The 15723-nt window shown below is 36.0% G+C and overlaps 1 protein-coding gene across 1 annotated transcript in view; it reads left to right on the top strand.

The window, feature by feature from the left end:
- Window positions 1-15723, top strand: part of ERBB4 (erb-b2 receptor tyrosine kinase 4) — a 1285626-nt gene that overhangs the window by 497413 nt on the left and 772490 nt on the right.

The following is a 15723-nucleotide window of genomic DNA, read 5'->3' as shown; positions in this document are numbered from 1 at the left end:
TTTACTTTTGAAACATTTATATTTGATGAAGTTGCTGTCTTGAGTTTAGTATTGATATTGTGAAAATGAATGCAATTTGGATTTCACATTTCTTAATGTTTGTTCTTATTTCACAAATGGATAATTAAGGAATTATGCGTCATAAAGAAGGAACCTAAGTGAGCTATATTATGGGTATGCTGTCTTTGCTCATACATTTGGGTAGCTTCTGGAATATAGGACTTATTCACGTTTTGCTTCCTAATCTTTCTGTTGTACAGGGCCAGATCTCCTCTTAGCCACTTGATTGTTTTTATGTGAAGCACATCTTACTATCGTCTTATTTTGGTTGCTTTTGTTCACAAGAATTGTTAATATGAGAATGTGTATCCACCTTAATAAAGAAGTTAAAAAAAAAAAAAATAATTCTTAATTATAAATCATTATTTCATATGGGATATATTTTCTAGATGAGTTTATGGGACTCTCCTCATGTTATTAATATTTCAGTGTGACAGCTCACAGGTCAGATGTTTGGGCATAAGACACAGGCTGGGTCAATCAGAATCAATTCCCAGTGAAGATTTGGAATTGTGACAAAGAACATTGTTTTTTATCAATTAGCTTCTTGACCAACTGGTACCAGAACTCAGTTTTGTTTTGTTTTGTTTAATTTTTTTGTATTTTGGTTTTTTGAGTGTAAGAGCTGTGCAAACAACAGAATAGAGCCAACACGCTGAATCTGACATAGAGACCAGGGAAAGAGACCATTCAACCCAAATTAACAATGAGGGCAGCTGCCAGTCTGCTTATGAAGATTGATTGCATCCCAGCCATTTAGCCCATATGATGCCTTGGAACTTGTTAGCAACTTTGAAGTTATTTCCTGTTTTTTTCTTAAACTAGATAGGTTTGTTTTCTTTTACTGTTACTAAAAGATCCTATCAAGTATATCTCCCAAGATCTCAAGAACATCACAAAAGTGGGCCATTTAAATTGGATTGAAGATGTGTCTATATATAATACCCCCCCAAAAATAAAACTCTGTAGTGTTATGTACCTACTCTGTTAATCTTTGTTAGATATATGTTATTAAAATACTTTAAAATGCATTCTTTCAATATTATTTTATTGTATCAAACCCAGTGCTTATCCCTAGATGCACCTTTTCACCTAGCTTTGTTGTAACCTTGAGCTTTTATGTTTCTTTTTGGGAAAAAAAATGTAGTTGATAGTGTTTAACATTAGACCCTTGAGATACTGCATAGTTGGCTAGAAAAAGGCCCTAAAACTTATTTACTATGTATTTTATCACTGTCACAGGGTTAAGACTTATAATAGAAAACAGCAAAGCATAAAAATCACAGATTTTGCGCTATTATCTTACACTTTGTGAACTCTCTACAACAAAACCAAGTATACCAAGTAATGGGAATGAACTATTAGACCTTTTACCCTCATTAAAATTCTTGCCAATATCTCACCTTTGTCATCCCATTGGTCTTCCTTGCTGCTGCTGGCATTCTGTAACTGAGAGCTTCTAACAAGATGCCTGACCTGCTAGTTTTTGTACTTTAAATGTATTTTCTCTGTTTTATATATTTACTTTAAACAAATAAGTTTTAAGTGCCAAATAAGTATAAAGCCATGTGATGAATAATGTAGAGTATATATAAGGACTGTTAATATCTATCTGCAACCATTGTTATAATAGGTGATTACTTTTAATTTGTGGCTTGAATTCAGTTGTTTGTGAATTGCTTTGGAAAATGTGCAGTTTTTAAAAATTAATTAATTTATTTTAATTGGAGACTAATTACTTTACTATATTGTGGTGGATTTTGCCATACATTGACATGAATCAGCCACAGGTATACATGTGTCACCCCCATCCCAAACCCCGCTCCCACCTCTCACCCCATCCAATCCCTCTGGGTTGTCCCAGTGCACCAGCTTTGAGTGCCCTGTCTCATGCATTGAACTTGGACTGGTCATCTATATCACATCTGGTAATATACGTGTTTCAATGCTATTCTCTCAAATCATCCCACCCTCACTTTCTCCCACAGAGTTCAAAAGACTGTTCTTTATATCTGTGTCTCTTTTGCTGTCTCACATAAAGGATTGTTGTTACCATCTTAACGACCAAATTGGTCATTACCAATTTATGTTAAATGCCATTTACTATAAATTCCATATGTATGTGTTAATATAGTATATTGGTGTTTTTCTTTCTGGCTTACTTCACTCTGTATAATAGGCTCCAGTTTCATCCATCTCATTAGAACTGACTCAAATGTGTTCTTTTTAATAGCTGAGTAATATTCCATGTGTATATGTAATCCAACTTCCTTATCCATTCATCTGCTGATGGACATCTAGGTTGCTTCCATGTCCTAGCTATTGTAAACAGTGCTGCAGTGAACAGTGGGGTACACGTGTCTCTTTCAATTCTGGTTTCCTCAGTGTGTACGCCCAATAGTGGGATTCCCGGTTCATATGGCAGTTCTATTTCCAGTATTTTTAAGGAATCTCCACACTGTCCTCCATAGTGGCTGTACTAGTTTGCATACCTACCAACAGTGTAAGAGGGTTCCCTTTTTTCCACGTCCTCTCCAGCATTTATTGCTTGTAGACTTTTTTGATAGCAGCCATTATGACCAGCATGAGATGGTACCTCATTGTAGTTTTGATTTGCATTTCTCTGATAATGAGTGATGTTGAGCATCTTTTCATGTGTTTGTGAGCCATCTGCACGTCTTCTTTCAAGAAATGTCTGTTTAGTTATTTGGTCCATTTTTTGAATGGGTCAGGAAAATGTGTGTTTTAAAAAGCGATGAAGAGATCAATTTATTTAGCACTTGATCCATTGACCTGGAATATTACAGTGTCAGTAATTAATTAGACTTCTGTGTGCTGCTTAAATCATTTAAGATTTAAGAAAGCTTAAATCATAATGATTAAACATATGTTTTATTACTTAAAAAGAAATAAAATAAATTGATAAGACATCTTTTCAAAGAGCAGCATTAATATTTTGTTATTGGTAGCAAAAAGGCGATGACTTTGAAAAAAATACAGTATAGTTTTTTTAAAAATATTTTAAAGGTATCTGTTCTCAGATAATGAATAACACATGTTGCAGTTGGAATGCAACAGATTTTGGGAAAAAAATCTTCTTTTATTGTATAGTTGACAGAGCTATAAAGAGTTTTATTTAATATATACGAAATAGTGCCATCTAAAACTGTCTTTCTAAAATAAAACTCCAGTTTTATTTCTTTATAGAAATCATATAAATCATTCATTTTCCTTTACTAAGGAAAATGTTCTATTCTTAAATCCAAATATCATCTTTGTCTTTTAGTTAATCATTAATATTTTATAATGCTATGGAACTATCCTACTTTTTTATTATACACACACATAAATATAAATATACATTTTTCAGGTGTAAGGATGGACCTACATTACTTCATTCTTATACTCGCACATAGTTACTCTTCTGACTAAGGAAAACATTTTGTAGAAAAGCAGATACATCTGTAGCTAACAAAATGCAAGATGGTGACTGCTTCACTGAAACCTAAGACCTTGGCTTCATTAGCATGGCTTTGATACAATAAATCAGGGATGATGCTGAGCAATAATGAGTTTCAAGTTGCAACAAGCAATTCCACTTTCATCTGTTTCTTAGCTGTTTCCAGTAAGAGTGAACAACTAGTTGTGCTCATTATAAAATTCTGAAATATTTACATTTCAGCCTACTTCTAGCCTTAGGATGTATCTTTTATTCCCCTCTAGCAGTTCAAAGCAGATGACTAAAATTAAATCCAACTGTGTGTGGAGGGGGTTTATATTTGTTTTGTGTTGTTTCCATATCGTGTTCACTCATACTGAACTCTGCCTGGGCTAAGCTGTTGGCTGTGTAGTATGATTTAGGAAAACCCTACACTGAAAAGCCCATCCTTAAAATAGATAATTTGAGTTAGAAAATGCTTTGTTGAATAGTTTTCTTAAATAGCAACTATTGGGAATTCCCTGGCAGTCCAGTGGTTAGGACTCCATGCTTTCACTGCCAAGAGCATGAGTTTGATCCCTGGTCAGGAAACTAAGATCCAGCAAGATGCACATGCACAGTGAGGCTATTAAAAATATATATATATATATATATATGTACACATACATTTATATATATATACACATATATATGAAGCTAGTACTGTCTAATTGTGTTTGTTTTTAGATCATTAAATACCAGATAGAATGACTTCTGTGAGATTTTGTTGAGGATATTGATTGGCAACAGAATGAGAAAAGTAATGATATTCTAAAAGCATTAAAAGTTGGAGAGGAAAACAACATTTAATTAAATATCTGTGGCATAATAAAGGTGGGTCCACACATATTCACATTTACCTAAAAGATAATATAAGGGTTAAGTCACTTGCTCAGTCGTGTCCAACTCTTTGCGACCCCTTGGACGGTAGCCCACCAGGTCAAGAAATGCCTGTCATTTCAACAAACATTAAAATAGGATATGATGTTCTGACTTTTTATTTAATTTATCTTTTTGTTTGAATTTTGTGTAAAACTACATTTGTGGTAAAATGTAACATATTAGTTGTACTTAGATGATGAAATTTTAGCTGGGAGAGATAGAGGATACTAAAAATACAATCGAGAAAATAGTATTTTGACGTTTGTTGGGCCAAATCAGACATTCTGGGTTAAATGGAATTTTCAAAGCTTTGATAGTTTCTGAAAGCTATTTCTAAGACTGTTAAGCATACTGCATATGCAATTTTGTATGTATATATTTACAGCTGGCTTTTAAATTGAAATTTGATTTTGTACTAAATATAATCATAGAACTTGTATTGCAATTGAAAAAGCTATATAATTTACACTTGGCCAGGACATATGTAAATATATATATATATATATATATATTTCCTTAGAGGATAAATACTGTTTAATCTGAGAATATACATTGATTCAAAATCCTGATGGTTTTTAGCAGCTCTACATGAAAAATCAAAAGATAAAATGTATTTATATTCTCACTTTGGCAGTTATATGAACATATTTTAGAAACTTTTTTCTTAATTAAGTGAAACATTAAATGATATATATATATTCTTATGTATTTGATAATTTTCTCTATATCTTAAAAATATTAGAAATAAAATGCCATAGTATCTATAAAAAAGATGTACATATGATAGAAACTGATATTTATATTTGAAGGATTTTTGGAAAATAGAAATATGAACTAGAATAGTATAGTTTATAATTCTATTATATATACAATTATATGTTATAAATATAAATTAGTGACTATTTATACATATGCTGCTGCTGCTAAGTTCCTTCAGTCGTGTCCGACTCTGTGCGACCCCATAGACGGCAGCCCACCAGGCTTCCCCGTCCCTGAGATTCTCCAGGCAAGAACACTGGAGTGGGTTGCCCTTTCCTTCTCCAATGCATGAAAGTGAAAAGAGAAAGTGAAGTCGCTCGGTCGTGTCCGACTCTAGCTACCCCATGGACTGCAGCCTACCAGGCTCCTACGTCCATAGGACTTTTCAGGCAAGAGTACTGGAGTGGGGTGCCATTGCCTTCTCCTATTTATACATATATGCTAACATAAATATAAATGAGCTAGGATTTTCTAGAATTGAGTCAGATTAGTATAACATACTATCCGTATGTAATGTCTCTCAGATAATATTATTAAAAATAAAACTGTTTAATAGAAATTTTTTAAGTCCCTAAATTGTAATACATTTTCGAGGAAAAAAATGCCCTTGTTGCAAATATACTTAAATTAAAAATGAATTTATTAAGATCCTAAGCAGATGCAAAGCATTTCTTTACATTTCTGGGGGTTAAGGTATTTAAATTTGGCTTAAATGGTGAGTATAATGAATTTATAAGCTTTTAACCTTAATTAGAAGTAAATGCAAGTAACAAACCCATCTTGCTCTATGATACTTAGATACTCTTTGCTCAGAAAAACTGGGTATATAAAGGTTATTTCTTAACCTTTTAAGCAAAGACCTTGGTTCAAAGAGACAGAGCAAATGGTATTTATAATAAGTTTTAAAAACTAACTAGGGCTCCTCTGGTGGCTCAGACGGTGAAGAATTCACCTGCAATGCAAGAGTCATAGGAGACCTGGGTTTGATCCCTGGATTGGGAAGATTCCCTGGAGAAGGGAATGGCAACCCACTGTAGTATTCTTGCCTGGAGAATTTCATGGACAGAGGAGCCTGGCAGGCTACAGTCCATGGGGTTGCATGGAAGAGTCGGACACAACACTTCATTTCACTTCAGGGACATTTCAATTCTAAATTCCAAACAGTAGAATCTAATCAAATAAAACATTTTTTAAGAAAATCATAATTATGAACATTTCATTAGCTTTATTTTTTTCTGATCCTTAAAATGGAGCACTTTGTTTTCTTTCAAAAAAGACAGGCTTAAACTTGAACAAATTTGTACAAGTCCAAATCAATTCTAAAGATCTCTCTCTTCAGTCACATAGAACATAATCTAAAGTTCAAAAGTGTAAAAATAAAATGTGAAAATGTTTCCATTTTAAACACTGTAGTTATTTCTTTTGATCCTTAATTTGAACCCTTATGACTATATAAAATACTATGTTAAAATATATAATGAAAGTGATAACAATTGAGGTTTTGTTGTAGTAAATTTAAGCCTCTTTGAAATCACTACTGTTAAATTTCTACCTGAAAATCAAAATATGTAATCAAACGTTGAAGTAAATATTCTTAAACAATTTGGTGCCACATTTGTTTCCAAAAATAAAAGTGTCAATCAGGGTGCTTAGCACCTGTAACTCCTTAGTAAGAGGTGGTTTTTTGTAACTGTTGGATTTCTTCCTTCCTTCTTTGAATCTCTAGGCAGTGACAATTGAGCAGTGCTCTGAAGATTTGACAATATATTTTTACAAAGCTTTTTTAAAGGTTCAGCTTTTGGGTGGTAGTGATTTTGTATTTTCAGAAAGGTGAAATTACAAGTCAAACACTTTGTTGTTTTTTTAAGAGGAAGTCAATAGCTAAAAATGTAAAAAGTCTGTACATAATGAGTGACAGTTGTTTCAACAATCAAGATGGTATCTCATGGAAGCATTGGGAAGCATTCATTAAAAAAAAAATTAATGAGGTATCAATGAAGCACTGGGAAGAGTTCATGAAAGAAATACAGTGTGAAGTACAAACAAATATGGACTATATGCTGAGTGGCTTTACTTTCTTTCTTAAAGCTTCCCATCCTCTGAAGACAGTGGTCAAAATTATTTAATTCCTATATTTTCTGGTCCCTGCCTATAAATCTTGTCTTTTGCTATCACTGATGGCGTTAAAACCCATGTTCATCTTTCAATTATACCCAACTCCCTTTTTGTATTCAAATCTAACACTATTGCCCTTTCATGCTCTGACTCTCCCCACCAGTACACATAGAAACATGTCTTTATTCCAGATCTCCTTTTAAAAATGGTTTCTGCAGGAAGCTTTACTAACTCCCATGTCTTACTGAATTTCTCCCATTATTACATTCATAGCACCCATGCTATTTTGTAGCACTTTCACTATGGCAGTTATTTAAGTATTTAATTTCCATCTGTTCTCCCATATAATAAATAGCTTGAGGACAAGGGCCATGTCTAGTTTGCTGAAGAATTTTAAACATTACCCAGTGTCTGTCCTAGAGTGGCTGCTTAGCAAATATTTGTGGAATGAGTACATAAGTAAATTGAAGAACAATGAAAGTGAATTCTTTTGTTCTTGATAACGTCTTTAATTAGCAAAATAAATCACAGTTTTTTTTACATTATTTACTTTTCTAATTGAAGTCCCTTTCCCTAGTTTCTTTGTAGAATCTATAGTGTCTTTCATGTTATGTTCCAGGAAATGATTTGGCTAATAATAAGTATACTTCCTATAGTAGAAACATGAGAAATTTAATTTACATATGCACGCTCATACACAGATACCTAAGGGATGGGTAAGCAGTCCAGTTTGCTGCCTCTGCTGTGTAAAGAACAAAGCCATGGCCATCACAGCTTTTAAGTATCTTCTTTATTGCCTTCCTTGAGTACCTGAGACAGTCTTCATTGACATGATCCCTTATATGCATATACTCTGTATAAGTAAAGTCTCTATGCTTTTGTATGCAGTTTCCTTCCTTTCTAGAATGCCTTTCCACCCTTCCCTTTGGGAAAATCACACATCTTCTAAGAATTTATTTATTTATTTATTTTGGCCACATGGCATGAGAGAACCTAGTTCCCTGACCTGGGATCAAACCCCTGGATTGGGAGCATGGAATCTTAGCCACTGGACCACCAGAGAAGTCCCTATTCTCATTTTAAAATGGTAGAATGTAGTGACTTTTTCAGGAACATACAGCTCAACCAGCATTTTCACCCAGGTCTTTCAATTCAGACTTCAGACACTTGTCTAGCTTCTTGTCTACTATTTACCAAAGCTGTTTCTTGGAGAAAACAGGTTTTTAGAAAAATTGAAACAAAGGGAATAGATTTTTATAGAAAAAAAAGTAAAGCATATTTTAAAATTCAGAGCTAGATTGATTGTGGCAGAAGATGTGCCTTGGAAGAGCCACTGTAGTTTTGACCATGAACGACCCAGGCTCAGTCAGTGAAGGTAGCTGATGAAATGAGGAAAGCCCTGCAAAAAACTGTCAAGAAAAATTTATCTACTTCATGATTTAGATGTTGTAATTAAAAAAAATAAGCATTCATTCAGCATGTCTTTGAAAAATGAAAAGGAAGTGTTAGTCATTCGGTGTCTGACTCTATGTGACCTCATGGACTATAGCCTGCCAGGCTCCTCTGTCCATGGAACTCTGCAGGCAAGAATACTGGAGTGGGTAGCCATTCCCTTCTCTAGGGAATCTTCCTGACCCAGGGATCAAACCTGGGTCTCCTGCATTGCAGGCAGATTCTTTACCATCTGGGAAGCTGATAGGGAAGCCCCAGAGCCACCAGGGAAGCCCCAGCAGATCTTTCAGTTAGTCAGTCAGTTCAGTTGCTCAGTCGTGTCTGACTCTTTGCGACCCCGTGAATTGCAGCACACCAGGCCTCCCTGTCCATCACAAACTCCCAGAGTTCACTCAAACTCACGTCCATCGAGTCAGTGATGCCATCCAGGCATCTCATCCTCTGTCGTCCGCTCCTCCTCCTGCCCCCAATCCCTCTCAGCATCAGAGTCTTTTCCAGTGAGTCAACCCTTTGCATGAGGTGCCCAAAGTACTGGAGTTTCAGCTTCAGCATCATTCCTTCCAAAGAAATCCCAAGATCTTTATGGACTGCTAATTCTTTGTAAGTTGTTGTACTGTGTTTTATAAAGAAGTATAGAGCTATAAGTTAACAGTCCCTAACCCCAAACTTATTAATGCTAAAAGAGTACTTCAGGTAGTAAATGTCATAGACATTCCCAGAATCGTAATCCTGTAAAATCAAGGACTACATTTCATCCTTCTTTATATTCCCAGGACTTAGCACACTGCTTGGCATACACACACACACACACCAAAGTATAAGATAAATAATGAATGACTGAATAGTATGTATTGAAATGTGTGTGGGGCAGGTGTCACAAAAATATTTATAGAAATGGTTTCCTGTTCCACATATGAGGAGTTTGGGAGTCACCATTCTGTCCCAACAACAAATAGAAAGCTGAAGAGACTGAAAAATCAACCACTTTTCAGGACACCCAGTCATAGATTAGTCCCCACAATACGGTGGGTTTTACCTCCAGACCTTCATTTGAATTTCCACAGTAAATAAGGGAGGGGAATCTCTTTCAACCTCTAGAAGGGGGAGGAGAAAAGGAACTATTTTGAAATGCACACCATACTTCTTAACAGGCCTTGCCCTCAGGGGAAATTACTTAACAAGAGAGAGCCTACCCTGCTAGATTCATGCACGCAATTCTAAGTGGCTTCAGTCTTGTCCAACTCTCTGTGACCCTATGGGCTGCAACCTGCCAGGCTACTCTGTCCATGGGATTCTCTAGGCAAGAATAGTGAAGTGGGTAGTCATTTCCTTCTCCAGGGGATCTTCTCGACCCAGGGATCCTACTTGGGTCTCTTGTGTCTCCTGCACTGGCAAGCAGGTTCTTTACCACTGGTGTCATCTGTGAAGCTAGATATTATCAGAGCCTAACTACCATGGGGAAGAGAAATACCCAACTCCACCTGACTCTAGCCATCCTGGACCTGGATCATCAAAAGGATGAGATAAAAAACTGAGAAACATTTGTGAAGTTCGTAGTTCAGAGGCATAGGCTCGGTAAAAGACTGAGACCTCATCATAGGACTGATGAACACTTACTATCTCCTCACCGCATTCTAAAGAACTATTTACACCACCTCCTTTTACGTGTTACATCATGTCTATCAAGAAAAAGTTACAAGGCATACCAAAAGGCAAAAACACATATTAAAGAAGCAGACATGGCATGGTTGGGAATTTTAAATAGCTATGATTGATACGCTAAGTGTTCTAGTAAATAAAGTAGACAATGTACAAGAACAGATGGTCTAAGAAGAGAGATGGAAATCTTAAGAAAGAACCAAAAAGAAATGCTAGAGAGCAAAAAAAAAAAACAGTGTAATGAAACGGAAGAATGTTTGATGGGCTTATTAGTAGATTGGACATGGATGAGGAAACAATTTTTGAGCTAGAGGATACATCAGCAGAATTCTGAAAAACTGAAAAACAAGAACAAAGACTGAGAAAATAGAACAAAATATCCAAGGACGGTGAGATGTCTATATGATTTCAACTATATGACATTTTGGAAAAAGCAAAACTATGAAGACAATAAATAAATCAGTGGTTCTTGGGATAGGGGAGGGGTGCTAGGGAGAGTTAGGGAGAGACAAACAGGCAGATCATGGAGGATTTTTAGGACAGTCTAAACACTCTGAATGATATTATAATGATTAGTATAGTACTTTGGTATACTTTCATATACTTCAGTAATTATGTCATTGTACTTTTGTCCAAATCCATGGAATATGAAAGAGCAACAGTGAATCCTAAGGTAAATTATTGACTTTGAGAGATTTTGATGTAATGATGTAGATTCATCCCTTGGTTTTAAAAAAATCCTATGAGTGATATTGATAACAGTGGAAATTATGCATGTGTGGGTACAAGGGATATATAAGAAATCTCTCTTTCCCTCTCACTTTGTTGTAAGCCTAAGCTCCAAACAGAAAACAGTAAATAAAGTCTTTTTAAAAATTCATAGAGGAAATAAGACTCAAGTTAGCTCTTAAAAAATAATAAGAGTTATAAAATAATAGAGAAAATAGAGAAAGAATTCTAGGTCTACTTCCACTTGGAAAATCTCCTCCAATTTTTATTCATTGCACAAAGGCAATGTCTAAAATAAACAAAAATAAGAAAAAATAATCCGTGACATAGAGGGAAGCCTTGGGATGCAACAGAAACCTGGAAGAGTTAGTATGTTGAGATATAAAAGGGAGATCAGGGCCCAATTGTAGTGAGCCTTTAAGGCAAAGCTTGTTATGAGTGTGACAGTATTATTTGGGGAACTCAATCTTGCAGCTGTGTGGAGTGATTTCAATATCTGAAGTTTTGAGTATTAGGTTGATGAGACCCTGGACTCAATTGATTGCTGTGACAATTGAAAACGTGAGATATATTCATTAATCATTGTAAAAATGATTTAATAGAACTTAGTGACTAACTGAATATAGAGGTTGTGCGTCAAGTAGACAAACAGACTCAAGATGTCAGATCTGGTGTCCTATACGTGACAGACATAAAGGAAGGAGAGCCAGTTGTGGCTAAAGATATCTAGTGACAGATTTCTTGAATTTGTCAATTTTTCAGAAAGACTTTCTTCCTGAATGGAAATGTGCTTTGCACCCCTCCTAAGGTACACCATCAGAACTCAGTCAAATGTCAGCTAGGTGAGTAGCCAGGGAATGGAAGTGTTAGTGAAGCATTTATCAGGATAACTTTAATTTGCAAAGACCAGGTGACTGTTGCATTTATTTCGAACTCTGTAGTTAGGTTCAGCAAATAAGAAGTTAAGCTCATCAAATGATTGGTTGTACTTAAGCCTTTGGGGACAATAACCTAGTTGTCTTTCTAAGAGATGTAGCTTAGCTTAACTTTTTGTTTGCTGAATTTAATTATAATACATTTACAATCAAGATGGGGAGCTGTATTTGCATTTCAGGAACTAATTTTTGTAAAAGCATTTCTGGTGACAAAATTCACAGGTTACTCTGGAAAATCCCATTTTGGTTTTCCTTCTTATCAGCTAAAGGATGATCAGATGTCAAGAGAGTGTGACTCAGTTGGGCATTTCTTGTTCTGTTTCAGTGAGGCAGTTGACAGAACATCTGTTTTATTACTTCCCATGAAGTAGGATATAAGGAAAGTGTGAGCACTCATGGGGTCAGCAATCCAGTGTCCTTCCTAAGGAAGCAGAGGGGACAAGTTAACTAAAGGGTGCTGCAAATAAAGAGGAATACGGTAAAAGGAAAGTTGTGTTGTTTACAAAAAGATGGCCCATGTTAATAACTTGGAAGAAAAGAAGGGCAAGCAATAAATAAAATATTTGGACAAGGTGGATTTTGGTGACCTGAGAGGAAGTCAGAAGTGCAGAAATACACTAATAAGTAAAGTGAAAGTCACTCAGTCATGTTCAACTCTTTAGTCCATGGAATTCTCCAGGCCAGAATACTGGAGTGGGTTCAGTTCAGTTCAGTTCAGTTCAGTCATTCAGTCGTGTCTGACTCTTTGCAACCCCATGGACCGCAGCACGCCAGGCCTCCCTGTCCATCACCAACTCCCGGAGTTTACCCAAACTCATATCCCTTGAGTCGGTGATGCCATCCAACCATCTCATCCTCTGTTATCCCCTTCTCCTCCTACCTTCAATCTTCCCCAGCATCAGGGTCTTTTCAAATGAGTCAGCTGCTGGAGTGGGTAGCCTTTCCCTTCTCCAGAGGATCTTCCTGACCCACGAATCGAACCTTAGTCTCCTGCATTGCAGGTGGATTCTTTACCAACTGAGCTACCAGGGAAGCAAAGCATGTGTTAAATGGATGTCACTGTGCTTTTCAAATTGCTTAGAATTTTAATCTTTTGAGTGGGAGAGCTTCACCTTAAAAAACGCTGACACCTCTGTTCAAGATTTATAAGGCACCTTTTGCCTCTGTATCTTTGTGTTTATGCACAATGTGTCTTTTTAATTGAGTGATTCTCACTGCCCCAGTGAAGTAAGGGGACACTTCTGTTTTACTGATGAGGGCACTGAGTCACAGAAAGGTTAACTGACTTGCTCAGGTCATGCATCAGTAGCTCGCAGAACTTAAGCTCGGAACATTCTAAAGACAAGAACTCATAACAAAGAGTAGCTTTATAGATAATTAAGCCACATTAATGCCTTCTATATTTTTTTTATTATAGAAGTCATACTATATCTGTAGCTAACTGAAGAGCAAACTTTGAACCAAATTGTCACAAAATGTTCTCCAACAAAACTAGATCTGGTATTAATGATATTTAATTGTTTAACCATGCCATGTGTATAATCATGTTATGTGTATTGGCACCCTCCCTCAGGATGCATGTAACAAAACAAAACAAACAAACAATAAACATGCATCCTGCTGGCATAAATACTTCTAAAAAGATGGTCTAATGAATTGGTCAGTAAGCTGCTCAGCACGGATTCAACAACTTTTCTTAGACTACATTTGGACTATTCTGTTCAGATAAAGGCCCTAAATTTAAGGATATATTTGATTGGCTTAGACTGTGTCTAAAATAAACAATTGGGAGAGTATGTTTCCAGAAAACCGTGTCTCAACAGTAACAACTTAAAGAAGTGGGTGTGTTGACCCTGGTGAGGAGAGGACTAAATGAAAACATGATAATTGTTTTCAGATATTTGAAGGGCTCTCATAGAAAAAGGAGTGGCTTAGTTTTGAGTTGTTCCAGAAGACAAAATTAGGCAGAAGTTAAAAGGAGAAAGATTTTGGCCTAAAATAAAAATTTTGTTAACAATTAGAGCATTCTAACAATATAATGGGGTGCCTTGTTAGATGGGGAAAATAGACAGGAACTCTTAATTGAACACCTTGTATTCTCCAGGCACTGAGCCATTGGTACCACCAAGCGGCAAAAAAGAAAAGATTAAAGAGCCTGACATATTGTAGGCAACCAGTGAATGTTTAATTCTCTTATCTTCCCTAAATATTTCTCACTTTATATTCATGATAATCCAATGACGTCATTATTGTCAACATTTTGCAAAGGACGTGCTTAGTCACTCGGTCATATCCAACTCTTTGCAACACTTTGGGCTGTAGCCCACCAGGCTCCTCTGTTAATGGGATTTTTCAAGCAAGAATACTGGAGTGTGTTGCCATTCTCCAGAGGATCTTCCTGAGCCAGAGATTGAACCCATGTCGTCTGTGTCTCCTGCATTGTAGGCGGATTCTTTACCTGCTGAACCGTCAGGGCAGTCAGGCAAAGTTAAACAGCAAAAAGGCGGTGTGGAGGGTGGGGGTGAAGCTCAGACCAGATTCCAAATCTGTCTCCAAATCTCACTTTCATTCAACTGTACAATGCTGTCTTCATCATAACATTCTGCTCTTTGCCTGGAGAATACTCGGTCAAGAATTATCAGGAAGGGAGGAACAGGGTTTTGTGCATTTGGTAGAAAGTTGGTAGGAAAAAACACAGTCTTTTTCTTTTTGAATTTACTTGGAGATCAGTGCTGCTTCCCCTTGAAGATACTCTGTGCTGTTCAGTTATGCTTTGCCTTCTCAATCCACAGATATTAACATTTCTAACCTTCCAATGATAGATTTAGCACAGGTGTTTGGGTGTAGCTGATGTGGTTCTGGAAACATAGCCTTATCCAAAATCTTCTTCTGATGTCCCTTTATAACTTTTAAAATTTTTACTTAGGTTCTATCCAATAGTGATTTGAAGAGTATAGTGGTATGGTGTAGGGAGTACTATCATGACCTCTGAGCACACTACTTACCTTTCTTTAAAACTTTATTCCTTTGGTCTTAAATGCTTTTCACTTCTCAGAGTCTTTATTAAAATCCTAAGACGCTTAGGTGGTTTGTCTTGGGAGGGTTAAAACTTACTAACTACCATAGCAGCTATTAGATTTCATTTTGACTGGAGTTAGTTGACATTTCATGGATCTTTCTTGACTAACAGAGTCGCTGGATGATTAATGTCTGCATCTAGTCCCTAAATTGCTTTCAGGTACCCTCCAAATAAGTCGCATGTCACTCTTGCTCTTGCTGTGCCTTTATTTTTCCCTGCTTAAAACATGTATTCATGACTCATTTCTGCCGCAGTGCTTGTTTCAAATAGTTAATGGAAAAACAGAAAACCTAGGTTCTAAACTCTCTAATGGTGGGATCTAGTGCAAATTAAACTCTCTGAGTTGCCTATTTCTCTTTTGTAAAATGAAAAAAACTAGATTAAGACAGTATTTTACAGATTTAGTCACTGTTAAAATGCCTTCATAATTTTTGCCTTACCCACCTGAAATTGTACTCTTATTTTCTTATGAATTTTTATTGAATCTTTTTTATAAATAAATAAATATATTTTAAAAGCAAGTTAATATTACTACTGAAAATGAAACTCCATTATCTTCCGCAAAAACATAAAAT

Source organism: Bison bison, unplaced genomic scaffold, assembly GCF_000754665.1.
Source record: "Bison bison bison isolate TAMUID 2011002044 unplaced genomic scaffold, Bison_UMD1.0 scf7180017864471, whole genome shotgun sequence".
In the NCBI taxonomy this organism is placed as follows: domain Eukaryota; kingdom Metazoa; phylum Chordata; class Mammalia; order Artiodactyla; family Bovidae; genus Bison; species Bison bison.
This window is presented reverse-complemented; position numbering and strand designations above follow the sequence as displayed.